This window comes from Syngnathus typhle, linkage group LG5 (assembly GCF_033458585.1).
Source record: "Syngnathus typhle isolate RoL2023-S1 ecotype Sweden linkage group LG5, RoL_Styp_1.0, whole genome shotgun sequence".
Taxonomy (NCBI): domain Eukaryota; kingdom Metazoa; phylum Chordata; class Actinopteri; order Syngnathiformes; family Syngnathidae; genus Syngnathus; species Syngnathus typhle.
In genome coordinates this window covers 13,556,358-13,574,640 of record NC_083742.1, presented here as the reverse complement: position 1 = coordinate 13,574,640, position 18,283 = coordinate 13,556,358, and the positions used below count along the sequence as shown (strand labels likewise).

Genomic DNA, 18,283 nt, shown 5'->3' with positions numbered 1-18,283 from the left:
CCACTAGATGTCATACTCAGATGACAAAATCCAATCCCTACGTCAATTAAAAACCGGTCTTAATTAAGTTGAAGAAAAGGGGGCAGGTTGCCATAACCCATGAATTGTATCATGACTGAGTGAGATAGTGAGTGAGTGAGATAGTGAGTGAGATAGTGAGTGAGTGAGATAGTGAGTGAGTGAGATAGTGAGTGAGTGAGATAGTGAGTGAGTGAGATAGTGAGTGAGTGAGATAGTGAGTGAGTGAGATAGTGAGTGAGTGAGATAGTGAGTGAGTGAGATAGTGAGTGAGATAGTGAGTGAGATAGTGAGTGAGATAGTGAGTGAGATAGTGAGTGAGATAGTGAGTGAGATAGTGAGTGAGATAGTGAGTGAGATAGTGAGTGAGTGAGTGAGTGAGTGAGTGAGTGAGTGAGTGAGTGAGTGAGTGAGTGAGTGAGTGAGTGTGTGTGTATGTATATACGTGTACATATATATTTACTGTGTATGTATATAGGTATGTATTTTCAAGTCAGAACAAACTGGATATTTTTTGAGAAAAAAAAGTTGAGTGACTTTTCAAGTGCAAGTTGAACTACAGGCCTAGGAAGGCTAAACAAAGACAGGGATAAATAATCCTTATTTATGTGTGTCTTGATGGTCAAAGTCAAAGTCTTGGGTTTATGGAAGTCAACTGATCATGTGTTTGTATTGACTTCTTACCCTGGCGCACACACACACACAAGCGTACACTGTACCCAATTCTACCTGACATACAGTGCATATATTTGAATGATTATGCTGGATGATCACATCAGTACAGCGCCACTGTGTCGCCTTACTGTCTCCCACCATCATTGTCATGGAGACCCTATAAGTTATAACCGTGTGCATTTGTGTGTGCGCGCGCGTGTACTCACGAGGGGACAATAGGCCAACTGACAATGAATCTGATGGAGGTTGTGACCCCTCACAGCAGGATGCTCAAACTGTGGCTCCTTGCCTTGGTCAAGGTTTGTTTATGAATCCCAGACACATCTGCGATGAGTCTTCTTTGTTCAATAGCAATAATCAAAGTGCAAAAGTGACACTAATATTCCATATTCATTTTATTCATACATTATGCCCTTGTCTAAGAGCATGCGTGTTATGCGCCCTGGCAAACTCGGAGTCGTCACAAAGTCTGCCGCCATCCAGCCACGGTGGCGCCCAACTTGGCCGAGACCCGACGGCGGCAGGGAAGCACCTTGTTACCAAGGCGACCTGTCTGGGATGTAAACTCCTCACACGTACTGAGGAATATATTTCTGTACGCACACACATGCTAACACACACTAAAATGAGAGTGCAAATTTATGATGGTTTATTGATTACACAAGGTCAGATCAAATTTGAATTTCCACATGTCCTTACATGTGAGTGCTTTTCTACAATGCCTTATTTGATATGGTTTTAATCCTTCATGAAGACACATTGAATTTAGAAACATGTTTACTTTCAACACAATTTATAGAGCACCTGTTGAAATAGTTGGAAAGTTCACATTTCAAACTTTAAGGTGGTCACCTCAATAGACATTTTGTGACTTTTACCCAGCCATCCATTTTGGTTACTGGTTTTGCTAACTGGGGACATGAGCAAACAGGAGTTTATTTTAAGTCAAGTCAAGTTTATTTATATAGCCCTAGATCACAAAAAGTCTCAAAGGGATTCGCATATACAAAAAATTGACAATTATTCTCAAACATCCCCTGATCTTAAATTCCCAGGTGGGCAAGGAAAATCTAAAAAAAACCCCCCCAAAAACTCAAATTTAAAAAAATAATAATTCTGGTATACATTGTGATACGAGTGACTCGACTTATCAGCTAGTGTTTTGCTTTGGTGTGACAAAAAAATATTTGAGATATGAATTAAACCCACTTGATAACAAGGTTATCAAGCCAATCAACAATTCATCAAAAAGAAGTTGATAGAATTACTTGGAGGTTTTTGTTTTTCACTAGACTACATCATCGCTAGCATTTATAAACTTATGACTCATTAAAGGGCCTTTTGTGTGCCTGTTTCTGTCATCCCTCGTGTAACCTCCTTTGGTTGAAGCGGGCCAAGGGTGGGAAGAATCCCATGTTGCGGGAGGTGAAGCCACCAATCACCGAGACACAATGACGGATCCCCCCGTGGCAGACTTACAGAACATCCGTCAAACATGGCTTTGTTTGCTGCGCATTCCTTGTCGCTTTTGTCTTCCTTCGAGCTTGCCTGCCAGTACATCAGATCATACTCAAACCTCAAATTATGCTAACGTATTTGCAGTGAGATAATGCTAGAGCTCGCATGAGTACTTGGAAAAAGTACAGATAGTACAGAAATAAAAAAAAGTGATCATTCCAACTCAATTTCTGGACTTGACTAAAGCTACAAAGTACAAACTCTGATATTAAGTACAAAAGTAAAAATTAATTTTTGGTGCGCGTTATGCAGAACACACGATATCAACTTTACATCACAAAATATCTCGCCGTTGTTCAAGAATAAGCTAACGTCGGCTGGGCTTTTATGAAATCAAAAAGCGTGTTCCCCTATCTTTGCTCTAATTGTGACCTGATTCTGAAAAACAATAAATGTTAAATTCAATAATGATGACAATATAAGAAAAAAAAAACACATCTTGTATGAAAGATTCAGATTAGATGGATTAATTGAATCTCAGAAGCCTGGTTGGCAAAAGACAACACATTCACTGTGAATAATTCTTGGCGCAAACAAAAATCAAACAATTCTGTTAAATAAGGCCACGGACGGGGAATATCTTATTTCTCAGAATCTCTGTTATGTAACAAACCTATTTTGACAAGCAATGAGTAGAAAGTACAGAACTTACTGTATATATATATATCTTTGCAAATGTAGCAAAGTAATAAAAAGTCATCAAAAAAACAAACAGTACAGACAGATGAAATGGGTTTCTTTTTTTCCCCGTTAGTTAACCGCTGCCTTTTGTTCTCGAGTCATTGCAGGGGTTGCGGTCAACTCTGCATTGGTCTGTTTCATCAACTGTGTTTTAATTAGTTTGAAGGAGACGTGAAGACAGACAGCATGGACAATGGCCCAACCCCAGGCCACCAAATAGAACATTTCACCCTCCCACACACACATTGCTCTTGCTGTGTTTCTATGATATATAGCCAGAAATTATACAAAAACTACAGGCGGTGTTTGTAAAAAATAAACTGAAACAAACCTTACTCACCCCTTTGATGATTCCTGTCAGATTATTTGGGATTGAAAACACCTTCCTACACTATGTTGAAAGTTCCATTATTGTTATTAACCATTTTGCCCATACTGTGGTAGCATTAAAAAAAAACATTCAGAGAAAAATCAAAACTCCATAAGGCAGAGATGGCTGTAACTTTTGGTATATAAATTATTTTTCGGGGCAAAACTGATGGCTCCCCACAAATTCTGCCAAGTAGCCAGTGACTGAAGACAAATGACGAGCAGGAAGAACTATTTTGTTGATTTACATGAATGGCTTTTGTACCTGATCGATTTTGTACTATAATTCCAGTAAAATTAATTTAGTTATTTTTACTGCTGTAACGACTGTATTTCCTCACCAGAAACCATCCAACCATATTTTATTTAAAAAATATTGTGAGGCAGCTACTTCAACATACAGATTTTGAATATACTCACACACACACAATACAGTCGGTCTACCAAGATTAGAAGAAGTCTACAAAAAATACTTATTGATTCAATCAACATGTATTGCATATGTTTAATATTTCAAAGAAGGAAAAGAGCTGAACTGTACTTAAATCTACTGTACTGGACTGAACTAGTTTCAGCCACTTGGTAAACACTGCCTAGACACGACGAGTCATACACACTACTTTTGAGAACCACTCATCTAAGATGTCCTAAGAAGTGAAAATGTGAATATTAACGCTTGTTTGTCTCGACTGTACGTGCCACTGGCCTTGGATTACGACCAGTGCGGAGACGCAAGTACTGACATACTTGCCACCTGCTTTTACTTATTTATTTTTGCTTACATTGACAATTGGCGTGGAGTGCAGTGTTAAACAAACCAAACATGTGTAAGGTGGCTCAATTGTGAATTCCAGGGAAGAATAGAGGTGACAGGAACACAATGGAAAAACTCATTAAGCTATCCTCTTTGCTGGCACACAGTGGATTTTGTGTGTGTCCGCTCACTGGGGAGTCCGCTACAATGTCAGCAGAGGAATGGACGCCACCCGGGGAGTCTGTCTCCCGTGTTTATCGTCTACTATGTGGCATAACCAAACGTGAGAGAGTGCTTTAAGGGGGGGCCACAGTGTCTGAGCCCTTGTGGAGGTTAGCACAGTGACAGCCCTGGCCTGTGTTAAATTGTGGGAGAAAAAGAGCTGACGCGACGGGAGCTGATGTCTGACATGACCCGGCTCGGTGGGGAGCACCTCGGGGAGCTGCTGATGCTGACTGTGTGTGCGCACGTGTGTGTGTGTACCAAAGCAATTAAGCGACAAAGTGCGACACTTAGAGTGTTCCAGGTTTGAATGGGCCTCTTTACTTTTTCCTTCAACGCCTCTTGTTGCTTCTGTAATGGGTGTCATAAAAAAAGCCATGAAGAAGTAGACACTCGCTGAACTGAGGTCTTTGCGCAATATGGTGAGATTTGATATTCCCACTAAATTGCAGCGATACATATTTTGCATATTTTGTACACAGACCGAGCCCTGAGCGCATAGGGGAAAAACGCAAGTAAATTACAGCTCATCTTGGAAACGTCACGTGACCAGATTCAGGAAAAAAGGTGAGCCATAATTGGTTGTTACCTGAGCAACTGATGTCATTTTCAATCAACAGCAAGTGGCAAAATGGCCACCCCCTGAGATGAATAAAAATGGGTGGATTAATTAATATTCCACAAGCGCAAAATTAATCGGTGACATAAGACATATATTGTAATTTTGTTTTACTTGTCTATTATTGACTTAAATCGTAAGGCATTTATTATTAAGGGTAATATTAAATGAATTTAAAATTAAATGTATTTTGGGATCATAGTTTCTGGTATATTTATGTAGGATTGATGCTGTTGATTAAATTTATTTTGGGATCATAGTTTCTGTTAGATTTATGTAGGATTTATGCTGTTAATTTAGGCACTAATTATAAAGATTTTGACTTGGGGTTCATCAGTCACTCATGGTTGACTGTTTTGCTGCAGGCCTCAGTTCATATATCTCCTGTAAATGCTAAGGTCAACTGTACATACAAATATTGCTTTGAATGAAGTGTGTGTGCGTGTGTGAGAAAGAGCACCCTGATGGACATGACACTGGACTTCTCCCGCAGTGTAACCAAAGCTAAGTCCCCCTCTCCACTATGTGCCCCCCTCCCTCCATATCGAATGGCTCTCCTTGACCTTCTCGCTCTTTGTCATCGTCGTTCACCCTCTCACTCCCTCCCTTCTTTCTTTCTTCCACTCGCTCCTCAAGGTGCATTCACGGCTCAGTAAAGTGATCTACGAGCCCCCCCCCCCTTTTTTTTTTTTTTTTTGGACTTCTTCCACCATCTTCTTACCCCCTCGCCATGTCCCGCCGCTTGTATGATCCTTCCATTCTTTCATGTCTTCACCTCGGTGCCGTGTCTATTCTCTCCTCTCTGCTGCTGCTTTGCCACCAGCCTCTGAGAAATACCCACAAAGGCCCCCACTGTCTGCTGTGACCCCCTTCAGCCCTGTCCAAAAGCAGCCAAGCGTGGGGCCAATGAAGGGGGGACCGTTTATTTCAAGCGCAAACCCCGAAACCCATCCCCATTTTTTTTTTTCATTTACCTTTACCTCCATTTTACTCACTCATGCTCTCATCCTTCTGGCTTATACTGGGATTTTGTTAAATTCCCACTTGCTGCATCCCCTCCTGTTCACAGTTTTCCTTAAAACTATCTCACTGTTTGGAGATGGCTGATTGACACATAAGTGAAAGGGAACATTTTGTTGGCAAGCTTCTCGGCCATTTTGCTTTCAGTTACATGCTAATTAGTCTATTAGTCTAGCATGGGGTCTTTTTTCTGGGTTTTCGCGCATATCCCCAAAACTAGTCTCACTTGACCATTCAAGGGTCACCCAAAGTAAAGTGGGACAGGCTTCCGCAACGAATGGTACAGAAAATGTTTTTGAGCAGCCGTTTATCTTACGTTGTAAGTTCCCGTCAGAGGTCAAATTTGTGTCAAATCAACTGAAATGGTGGGAATCTTGAAACTGTGAAACTGTACATGTCATAAATATGAGTATTTTTTAATGGGACAGCAAGGGCAGTTTTCAAGAGGGAGCTTGAACCAGTCCCAAGAACTATTTGTTCTCCCACCACATTTGCACAGGTCTTTGAAGGGTCATGAGGGAATATTGAAAACAAGTCCAAAGTTGTGTACATGTGTATTTTTATGGGATAGCATTAACAAGGGAAATTGAAACAATCTTGAGAACTTTTTCTGTTCCCATCATATTTGCACATTTTCCCACGTCAACATGCACCTATTGGTCTTTGATGGGTTAGGGCCAATCTGGAAACAGTAAAAGAGTAAAACATCATGAGGATAATCATAGATAAATTCTAGTTGACATTTTTACTAAAAACAAGTGGTGTAAAACCACAATTAAGGATTAATCGTCAGTTCATTGTCAGACAGGCTCTGAATACACTAGATATGTACGGTGATAAAAAAAAGTTTTTTCTGAATTTACTCAACTTTATTTTGTCAAGTGGTTGCAAAAAATAAAATCATCTGACTCTAGATACACTTTTATAAATAGAAGCATAGTCTACTTAAAATGTATCTACATCCAGATGCATTTAGTGGATGAAATAAAATTGACTAAATTTAACAAAAACTTTTTTCAATGTAATACATAAGTCAACATTCACAAATATTATGAGGATTTGTGTGCGTATGGAATATAACAACGGTTCATTTAATACTTTCCTACGTGACGGTAAATTACAATCTTCATGATAATCACATTGGGTTGAACTCCAAATTGTACCACCTTTGAGGTGGTCGACTTGCAATGGTGTTGGATGGATGGCTGGTTGCTTCTTTTGACAAGTCTCTCTGGTCCTTAGTAATAGATAACTTGCTTCCCGGCTGTCAATCAACAAGCCAGTCAGTGTGCAATTGCAAATGGCCTAATGGGTCTTGTTGTCCACTTAAGTGCCACCACTGCTCCCCTTCTGTCCGTCTGCCTCTCATGAATAGAATAAGTCTAATGGCGCTTGTTTGCCACTCCACTGCTCTCCCTTATCCACCTCCTGTGCTATCACGGCTGATCAGTGTAGTTGAAGATAAGTGTGTGTGCGCGTGTGTGTATAGAAGTGCACACTGACCTCTTCCCTTAAAAAAAAAAAAATCAGTCCCAATCAGGTCATGTTTTCATTTGCCCCAGTCGGCCTGTGACCGATAAGAACATTCGTCAGTAGGAAATCAGAGAGGACCCTCTTGGAAGAGAAGGAGGGGATGAAGAAGAAAAGTAAGATGATCACAATGTCCACTTTTCTTGGAAGACAAGATGTTAGTTGGTGGGAATTCTGCCAATTCCTGTTTGTTCCAAAGGTTTTTGGTGGGCTTGTTAATACACACCCAACTCATTTAGGCAGGACTTTGTTTACTTGACTTCTGTCAAACACCAAGTTGGAAACACACAAAGCTCCAGTGACCAATGGCCATATTAATAAACAATAACCCCTCAAATGAAAGTCTACTCCAGTCTCCCATAGGAATCCACATATGTACAATAAGGTGTCTGCCTCTATCTGCTCCAAGCATCCATTTGAAGCTAAATTAAGTCAGAGTGGACCTGCCATGAAAATGAAAACGCCATAACCCGAAAACGAAAAAAAAAAAGAGAGCACTATTGCGTTAGTCGCTTGCACAATTGCATCTGCGCCAGTTCGCCTCGGCTCAATAAACGTGCTTGGGGAACAATAAGGTGTCAATTAGAGGGACTGCCATGAGATTAGTCAGGTTTAGAGTGGGAAGCTTTGGGGACCAGGGGGCGCATAGCGATGAGAGGTAAGCACTGCAAAACGCATTTTGCCACATGTAATATTTAGTTCAGTTTCATTATTGACATCAGTGGATGCAGCTTGTACCTCAGTGTTAAAATATCAACACAACTGATATAGATGATATTTGATTATTTTTCTTCTTATTTCATTTTCCTCCATATACCATCTTAAAACAGTACTGCGGGGAACTGCAAAATTTATACTGCATCAGTCAGAAGACACAACAATGGAGGAGAACAGAAGGAAGAAACGAATGTTATCAAAGAGGAGACTATGGGCAATGGTAGCAAACAGGAGATTGTGGAATTTAATACTATGGAGGAAGGAAATAAGGCACAACAAGTGGGTAAACAAAAAATGTGCTTTTCATGTTTAGCTTTGTAATTTTGAGACGTAACCTCGAATATTACAATAATGTCACTTTCGACCAATGAGAGACCAACTTGGTGTCTGCGTGGGCAAAAACTGAACCCAAAGGGTAAATGCAGTCCATCAAAAACAGCCTCATCATTATTACTGATAGTTTGATTTTGGAGAGAGATTGATGACATCAACTAATTTAAGTGATCTGTCTGGTGGCCATTGGGCAATCCTTGTGTGTGCTTGTGTGTGTGTGAGACCCAACCCCAGGCCCCTGGGTCAGAGTTCCTGACACACGCTCACACCCAGCGGGGCGACAAAATAATTAACTCTGACTATGAGTGACAGACAGTTCGAACACGCACATACACAAATGCATGCAGAGGGCATTACTTTCCCATAATCCCTATCACTGACAAAACCCATGATTGATTTCCAATAAACACATGCTCAACTGAATGCATGGATTGTATTGTTTTGTATTGTATGGGCACATGACTATGAACAGTCTCATATTGCATACACACTGTATAGAGCATAAGAGAATGAATGACTCACAACCTTGGTAATCGGGCTACACAAATACCTCGCATTGTGACTCACGCTGGCTTTTGAGCATTTGTGTCATTTGACCATTTCACTTAGAAAAAGGGCACTTGCAAATCTTTTAAGAAATGACAAAGGTAAAAGGAATGTCACTCAATAGAGCAGAGACAATCACTAAGGTTTACTGGATAACAAAAGTAGGGTTAAAAAAATGACAGTGGAAAAGGATGTTAAAGATTAGACCAGGAATGTCCAAACATTTTCCTCCGAGCGCCACATAAAGAAAAATCCAAGGCGACTTGCTTAAAATTCTGGGCTGGTTTGCAAATTGCCCCCAAGGCTGTAAATTCTAAAGTCTTGGATTAGACGGATAATTCCGTCGTGATTTAAAAGTTTAACCCGAGTTTTCATCATTGAAAGCAAAAGCCATGTAAGTGAGGCCCAAGTTTGGAATCAGTTCTTAACCTGAGCACATATTGACCATGGCTGGCTCTTGAGGTCCTGCTGGGTTAATCTACTTAAACAGTCAGAGACGGAAATGACTGGAAGCACGCGGGAACACTGTTGGAGGGCAAAACAAGCAACGCAACAAAAGGGGGTGAAGAGTCCGGAGGGATGAGAGCGGAGGCGGTTGAAGATTCCGAAAGAGTTCCCCCCCTCCCTTAACACACAGCAGCCACCCGCCCCGTGGACTCCCCCGCAGACGATTCCTAGGAGGTGTTGGGTGTCCGCAGTGTCACAACTAAACAAAACCATTTGAAAACAAAGTGGGTGGGTGAATGCGCCGCCGCAATCCGAGCCCACCGCTTTTGTGGCAGTGAAGAAAAACGGCCTCTCAGAATCAAGGGGATGGAGTGGTGAGCACGGGGTGGGGAGGTGCTGATCTTGAGAGGGCAGGGAGGAGGGGCAAGGTGGGGGGGGGACCATTTCAGTCCACAAGTTTGCCCCCTGCGCACTCCCCCGCCCCTCCCCTACACACGCATACTTTTAAGTGCACCCTACAAAGGTGAGCAGACTTTGTGAAACGGACTCTTTCACACAGAGATCCTGCAAAATAGCCTCATGTGTATTATATGATATCCGTTTGTAAAAATGAAATTATGCTCTTGTCTGAAGACAAACCATAATCTATTGGGCTCCACATGGGCTCTTCTCAACATTGACACTTTTCTATTTGCGCAATCATGTACGATACTTGGAGAACAATTCTGTCGATATGTATCAATGGGCTGGGGCAGCCTGTGTCAAAAAGCTCCTTGACATGCTTGACAAGACCTCCATACCTGAGATTACAGAGGGCACGGAGTCAATTGCTACACATAGAACATGCGCTTCAGGCTCGAGGACACGCACACACATGCACGCACATTCAAATTGGCTTCCGTTCAGGAAAAAGAGTTGGGAGGGGGGGGGGGGGAAGTTTCAGGTGTGATTCTGAGAGAAAAGATTGAATAAAGCGCACAAGGAAAACGAAAGACAATCTGTTGCATTAAGCTTGGCCTGCACAGTGCCGGCATAGAGCCTTTTCTACACTCCTCTTTCAGCACAGCGCACCCAGGGGACGGTAATGCTAAGCGCACCTCCATTCTTTGCGCACAAACTTTGATTTCCTATTAGGTTCCTTCTGATGGGGCGAGGGAGAAGAGGAAGATGAAGAAGAGGAGGAGGTGGTGGTGGATGTTGAGATGGTGGAGGGCAGGAGGGGAAAATAAAAAGTGCAAAGGAGGCAAAATGTGCAAATGGGAGGTGATAGGGTTGGAATCATTTATCTGACAGTTTTAATTGCAAGTGGAGACATTAACATTCTAAACTGTTGTGCAAGTGTAAAATGTGCTACTGATACTTTTTGTTGCAAAATTGTGTAATTGCATTTTTTAAAACTTTATTCATTTTTATATTCATATTTATTTTGTGCTAACAGCTGATTCTGATTTTTTTATTATTTTATTTTTAAATTTTCTTTTATTTTGTGTTAAGAGCTGATTCTGAGCCATTGCAATTTTAGAGCACCCCTTTGCCCTTTGACATGGGTTAGTTTATTGTACAGAAAGGCAAACAACTTGTATTTTTGGAGAAGTAAAATATGTGTAAATAAATGTCCATGAGATATCACATCATCCACTTTAAGCGAGTGTCAGATAAAAGACGTCTAGGATTGCACATATTGTTGCCACAATTGCCTGAATGGTAAACGTGCGTGTCCTGAATTTGGTGTCATCGGTTCCCATGAGGGCAATGCCTGAACACGACTTGTCGACTACGCAGGGAGTGGACACTTATTCATTTGTCTCTATTATTGCTCCGAATTTTCGTAAGAGTTAACCCCATTTGCTTTTTGGATGGCATGTGGAGACAGTTCCACTGCAGGGTAGTTCAAAAAAAAAAATCCAACACTTTTTTTTTTTGTCAAAGAAAGGGTGTACTTCCCATGTCCCGCCTGGGAAAAAAAGGGGACAGATATTAAAGTCGGGGAGGCGAGACGGAGATTTGGAGACAGAAACATACCGAGAGAGACAAAAGAGAGCAGTGCAGAGGTAGTCGGAGAGAGAATGATTGATTGATGTGGTCAGTGAGGCGTCACTGATCTCCACGGGAGCCCCCATCCCTCGCCCCCACAACCTACTGAGTGACTTTTACCAGGTCTTGTTAGGGACAGTAAACACGGATTTATGGAAATGGGGGATGGCTTAGAAGTCATGTTGAGCCAGGCTGATCAATTCTTACGGCTGGTGTGTGTGAAAGTGATATCCTTGTGTGTTCCCTACTTGCCCCACTCTGAGGCGCTCCACCCATGGCCGGGCTGAGAGCGAGAGTGGGTCTCTCCTGGGAAGTGGACAAGGAGGGAGGAGGGCAGTGCGAATTGAGCCCCTCTGAAAGGGAACCAAATCCAAGCAAAAAGGCTTCAATGTACTGTATCCCCTCACCTGAAAGCAGATACATGAGGGGGGGGGGGCTACAATACCAGCAGAAAGAGAGAGGACACTCGTTGACAATTTTTTTTTTTTACCAACGAAGACTTTTTACTCAGCTCATCCATCTCCGGGCTCTATCTCATCTTGCACCCGGTTAACGTTTATCCACAATAACAGGGCTTGCTTAAATTGGGCCAAATGCAGCAGGTTAAAATGTGCAAATGTGACCTAAAATAAAAGTGAATATTATTATGAATAGATCATACTTTTAATAGACTTCAATAAATAATGCTACACATCAGATAGTGGGGCCTTATGAATTGTCTGTTGCGTCATAAACTTGAATTATAAGCACCAATGTCCTTATTAGACGCCATGCCCCAATTAATTAACTGTCCAATCTTCCTTTTGGATAATCAACACAGAACTCAAATTCCTTGTCAAATCTTCAATTTAAATAATTGAGCAGCACAGCAAAAACATATGCCATACTCCAAGTCTGTTACTTTATTCTCTTCTGTCTCTTTGAATAATAATACCTTCCCCTAAATAGACATGAGCCACAATAAAGACCTCCTTATTTCTTCAACTGGATAAATAAACATAGCACTTCAAACAGATGACAGGCTCCAATTAATAGCCTGCCATGTCCACTTGGATAATTGGCACCTGGAAAAGATGTTGAGTCGTCTCAAAAATGCCCTTATCATTTGCCAGAATAAACAAACGCCGCACCTTAGAAAAATATCCAACCCCAATTATTTGCCTACCCATTTCTTCTCTTCAGAAATCAATACAGCACTTCAAATAGAGATCTTGGATGCAATTAATCACCGGTGGTCAAACTAAATAGTACTGAATTCCCCGGAGAGCTAAGTGTCAAAGTAATTGAATGTTTCACATTAAATCTGATCAACAGAGTGGTGAAAATGACCGCTCATGATTTATGAATGTGTGTGTGTGTGTGGCAACCTTCCTGCACTCTTACATCGCTCTCATGTTCGGAGGTGTAAAAAAGACCAAAAAGCGCCTGCAGCCAACTCACTTCCGAATGATTCTGGCTTTTCTTTTCAAGTGGGCAGAATGGTGAAATCTTTTCTACCGGGTGAGGAAGAAGGAAGAAGAGGAGGAGGGCCGAACGCACGCCCAGGAAATTTGACCCTACTAGAAGACATACTGTGTCAAAGGGAGTAAATAGCCTTACAATTTAAGTGCTTCCTATTGGAAGGTACAGTACACACACACACACACACACCCTGCAATTGCTGTGTGTTGGAGTGTAAAATTAGGTGGAGATTAGGGTTGTCACATCCTCTCTTATATTTCAATAAATGAATGCCGTACCTCCAATAGGCAAACAAGCAGTATTTCCCAGTTATATCCTTGGAGAAAACAAAATGCCGCTCCATTCTCCATTTAATAACTTCTCTCATTTAATATTTTATTTAATGAAGGCCACACCTCAAATATATGCCATGCCTCAAAATAATTTTTGAGGTTGTCTACTCCAAATGCACCACCTGCAAATTGACACTATGTCTGTGCCATCTTTCATTTGAATTATTGAATGCTCCAGAGCTAGTCGATGCCAATGCCTAAAGTAATTACGGGTCCCATCATGTTATACTTGAATAAAAAAACAAAAAAAACAGGGTGCCTTAAGAAGATGATTTGCCTCAATTAATCTTTGATTTCGTTTATTTAAATCGCCAAATAGTCACCACACTTTTAATCACCTGTCGTATCACCCACTTGAATGAAGACATCCCCAATCTTCAATAGATGCTAAATTAATTGAAAAATAACATTATGCATGCAAGAATTTCTGCACACTCATGATACACCACATCCTCAAAACAATCCAACACACAAATGCACACACACAAGCACACACATATACACAGAAAGCCATGTAACATATTCCAGAGGAGCACCTAGAATTGTGGATAATTGCTGGGCCCATTGTGCTGTGTTTGAATGGGCTGGTTATCCAAGAAGCCTCATGTTCGAGTCCATGTACGTTTGCTTTGAAGGTGGCCCGCACAAAGAGCTAAAGCCTTGCCGGAACAAAAAAAGCTGGGCGACCCTGTTTCGCCCACAAACGGCTTTCATGGAAAGGAACCAACAGATAAAATGATCCTCTTCATTCCACGGGTGCCTTGTTATAGTAGAGAGACCGCAGGATGTACAATGTCAAAATAGTTTAACACCTCTTCTTGAGAAGATGGAAAGCCTTTAGCCCGAGGACACTCTCACTACTATACAGGACTTTCTTTTCGTTTTGCTCAAACTTTGACATTACTTTGGCTCTGGAAGATCTCTGGAAGCACCTTCTTAATTGGATTGGATTGCATTGGTTGCTTTAGGTATGTTTGGTTGGTAGAATTGGGTGACTTATTTATTTATCCATCCATAACCTGTATCTTGACCTCTTGGGGGTCGTAGGCGTGCTGGAGCCTATCCCACCAGTCATTGGGCAGTCAGCAGGGGCCACCCTGAACCAGTTGCCAGCCAATCGCAGGGCGCACAGAGACGATCACCCATCCGCACCACACCTCAATCAGCCCACCATGCATGTTTTTGGGATGTAGGAGGAAACCCGAGTGCCCACTCAAAACCCACTCAGGCACGGGGAGAACATGCAAATTCCACACAGGGATGGCCGGAGGTAGAATCCAACCGGCACCTTCTGAACTGTGAGGCGGACGTGCTAACCAGTGCTCCACCGTACTATTTTAGTCTATGGTTAAATACTACAATGTAATATTCCCCAATTGATGGCGAGGGTGGAACAATCCATTCCAGACTTGTAAATGCACCATCTGTTTTCATGTTGTGACTTCATCTTGCATTAAAGTAGTTGGATAACTGAGGGGGCATTTGCACCACAGCAGCCTCACATTGCACGACTCGAGCGGATCATTAACAATTAATAGCCTCACTGACTTGCCACTTGTTGCCATCCGACAGGTGCTCAGTGCCTCACAGCTGCACTGTGTGTGATCACCATGGGTGACGCCACACAACATACAGTAATACTGGGTTACTGTTGCTAATGAGAGGTGAGGCCTGTCATGCTCTTTTGAAGTCATGGGGGCCCACTGGAGGTCTATACAGTTGGTTAAAATGACATCGACTCAAATCACACTGACAACAATTGTCCTTTTTTTCTAGTATTTTTAGATGGAATAAATCATTTTCACAATTGACCGTTATGGAATCAAACTGAAACCATCACAAAAACATAGGTATTTTGTGACAGTGAATAAATTAATATTCTTTACTGTCGTAGAAGCGTAAATATGTCAAATAACGCTAAATAAAAACAAAATTAAATAAAGTTATTCACCCCTTCATGATAGGTGAGGAGAGGTTGCGTTGCCGACCATAAGATCATTTTATACGTCGAAGCTATTACCACATTTTTCCTTCCTTTCCGCTGCTGGTACACAGTGGCACAAAAGAAAAAAAAAACAATAAGACAAGGAAAATAAGAAAAGGTATGGCAACAATAAACAACATTGCATGTGACCGGGAGGGGAGTTTTTTCCACTTAAAGATTAAAACAGCCCATTTAATTTATCTTTCATTAGTATGGTTTACTAATTGTTGCTTTAGCCAAGGACACGCTCACTTTTGTACAAGGTTAGTTTCCTGTTCGATGGTTATCATCACGCTTTCCTTCCTTGTCATGTATTGTACCCATCTATGGTGGCATTACCTAGAAACCCCCAAAGAATAAGCAAAACATAGCTGTTAAACTTTTGCGGTCTGTGCTATGTTTTGTGTGTGTATTTCTTCCCCTCAATTTCAGATGCCTATTTCTTTGGCTTTCAAATTTGCATGACACATCTTGAGGTTCCACTCTAATGTCATGCATGAAATGATCACTTGATGACTTTTCATGAGGATTTGGGGTCGCAGCCCTACTACAAAAGTGCCATCGTTTTTCCCCTCGCTGTCATTATTCCCCCCGCATGTCGGCCTCCCTCTCTCACCCGCTGCCCTATTGGACAGCAGATGGAGACTGTGGCCCAGTTCTGCCTTTTGTCTCATGTCCCCAGAGAGAGACCTGGATGTGGCTTTCTTGGACAAGCGCACGGCTCGCTCCACTCCTGTGAGGCCACCTTTCTTTCTTTCTTTCTTTCTTTCTTTCTTTCTTTCTTTCTTTCTTTCTTTCTTTCTTTCTTTCTTTCTTTCTTTCTTTCTTTCTTTCTTTCTTTCTTTCTTTCTTTCTTTCTTTCTTTCTTTCTTTCTTTCTTTCTTTCTTTCTTTAGTCCCTCATTAATTGGAAGCATCAAAAAAAGCTTTGTTAGTCAATAGTGAAAATATATTTCTTTGAATTTTTGAATTTTTTTTTTCAAGCTACAGTAACTTGAAACAATGTGGTTTGTCGTTTACAGCAGGACCTTCTCAGGTTACCAGTTTTGCGTGGTTGTTACGTTTCATAATGTGAATAATGCATGCGTGTGTAACCTCCACCTGACCAGTGTTCCACCTGTTGTTCATAAACTGTTCATTCACCGCTTTGATGTTGATCCTAAATTAGCTTTTAGAAACACGTTTAGCATGGTCTAGTTATTTTAGTTTGAAGCGATGGGAGGAAGACAAAAATATTGTGCAACAGTTTAGACTATTCCACTGGGGTGGGTACTTTTTACAATACGGTGACACAATCCATGCTCTCTAAATACAAGCAAAATTTGAATAAGAAACATCATAATACCACTGACTAATAATCCAAGATCACTTTTTTGTTACAAATTCACGCAACCACTTTTTTGGGGGGGGGGGGGGGGTTCAGGGATGATAATTCATTCAGTGCATAAAAAATATGCAACTCTAAACTGGTATTGCACAATATTTACAAGCTTTCCTCCATCTTTTTATTTGCAATATCATCTACAGTAGATCATTCCACTACTGTCCAATAAAAAGCATGGATCTTTGAGTTTTGTCTTCCTAATATATCTATTATATTTAATGTGGTGATTTAATTGTAAAATAAATTGAAGATTAATACTGACGTCTCTGTACCATGACTGACTGACATACCTTTGTGCAGTTGATAATAACACAGTATAATTTAATATGCTATCAATACTATTCTTTCTCACACTGCACATCCATGCCGCTGTTTTGAGAAATATGATCTGAGTCCAATACAAGCAGTAGATGTGATCATCCTAATACACTCCCGGCATATCATCAGTTAATAATTGAAGAGGAGGCCATGACGGGGGCGCTGCGAGGTGATTGGTTGTCGTGTCTATCTTCATGAATAATTCCTGACTATTTTTGTTTTGTATGTATGTGAGTGCATGTGCGCGTGCGGGTGCGTGACACACTCCCGGCAAAAACTTTGCGATGGAGTGAAAAGAAAGCGGGATGGCTGGAGGAGGGAGGGGAGGGTGAGGGTGCATGCGACCACATGTTTGTTTGTGCTGAAAGAGCGAGACAACCGACGTGTGCGTGCACGCGTGTGCGTGCGTGTGTCCTCGGGGACGCGGGCGCTCACCAGCTGACAGCGTGCAAGCTCCCACTCGGGGGGCCATCCAACACCTTGGCGCATGCACGGACAAAAGCCGCCCGACGGGAATGCACGCTCCTCTGCGAGACTCATTTAACACGCGGGGGAGACTTGTACCGCAACACTTCAACCTGAAAGAAAACAAAAGAAGGAAAACAAAACAAAGTTAAACACAGTACAGCGTTAAGGCAATGCATTTTCCGACGCAGTTGTTGCAAGTAAACGCACCAGGTGGGCACACGCCCGCGGAGCATATGGCGAGCGAGCGCGTGCAACTTTTATTTACTATATATGACCAGAGATGAGATCCAATGTTGAATATGCCGTTAAAACCCATTGGGATGAGTATAAAGATGCCCTTTGGGACCGATGTATTATCCACGTGGCCTCTTATAGAACAACTATTGTTGCCGCAATACACCTGACTTGCGTACGTAAATTCAGTTGATGTTTAAAAAAAAAAAAAAACTGTAAACAACATCCCTTTTAAATAAAACAGAGATAAAAGCGATATAACAAGGCGTAGGTCGATTTAAAATGTCAAACTTGTTTTGGACCTAAAGACTGTCATGCTGGGTTGTTTGTTCATTCTTGCTGGAACACATTGATTCCATTGCCATTGAAAATCATGTTGCAACTGTATTGTATATAAATTTAGAACTGTTACGTTACTTTTAGAGTATCGTAAAAATTAACAAACTAACACAAGGATTATATACTCTGTTTCTATTGCCATTGAAAGAGGAGCAATACCAATAAAATGTCGTTTTTATCTCAAAAAAGACAAACAAAACAAAGACGACATTTAGCATCTGAAACTTTGTTCAACTCAAATACTTAGGAACTCCAATTTGACATATTGTAATTTAAGGATT

The 18,283-nt window shown here is 41.4% G+C and overlaps 1 long non-coding RNA gene across 1 annotated transcript; it reads right to left on the bottom strand.

Moving 5' to 3' along the window:
- Window positions 1-1,194: 1,194 nt before the first annotated feature.
- Window positions 1,195-17,535, bottom strand: LOC133153643 (uncharacterized). The gene is made up of 3 exons (XR_009714343.1): window positions 17,397-17,535; window positions 15,228-15,320; window positions 1,195-2,241 (listed from the first exon to the last, which is right to left on the bottom strand). It is a non-coding gene; the product is annotated as an uncharacterized LOC133153643 (long non-coding RNA).
- Window positions 17,536-18,283: the final 748 nt, after the last annotated feature.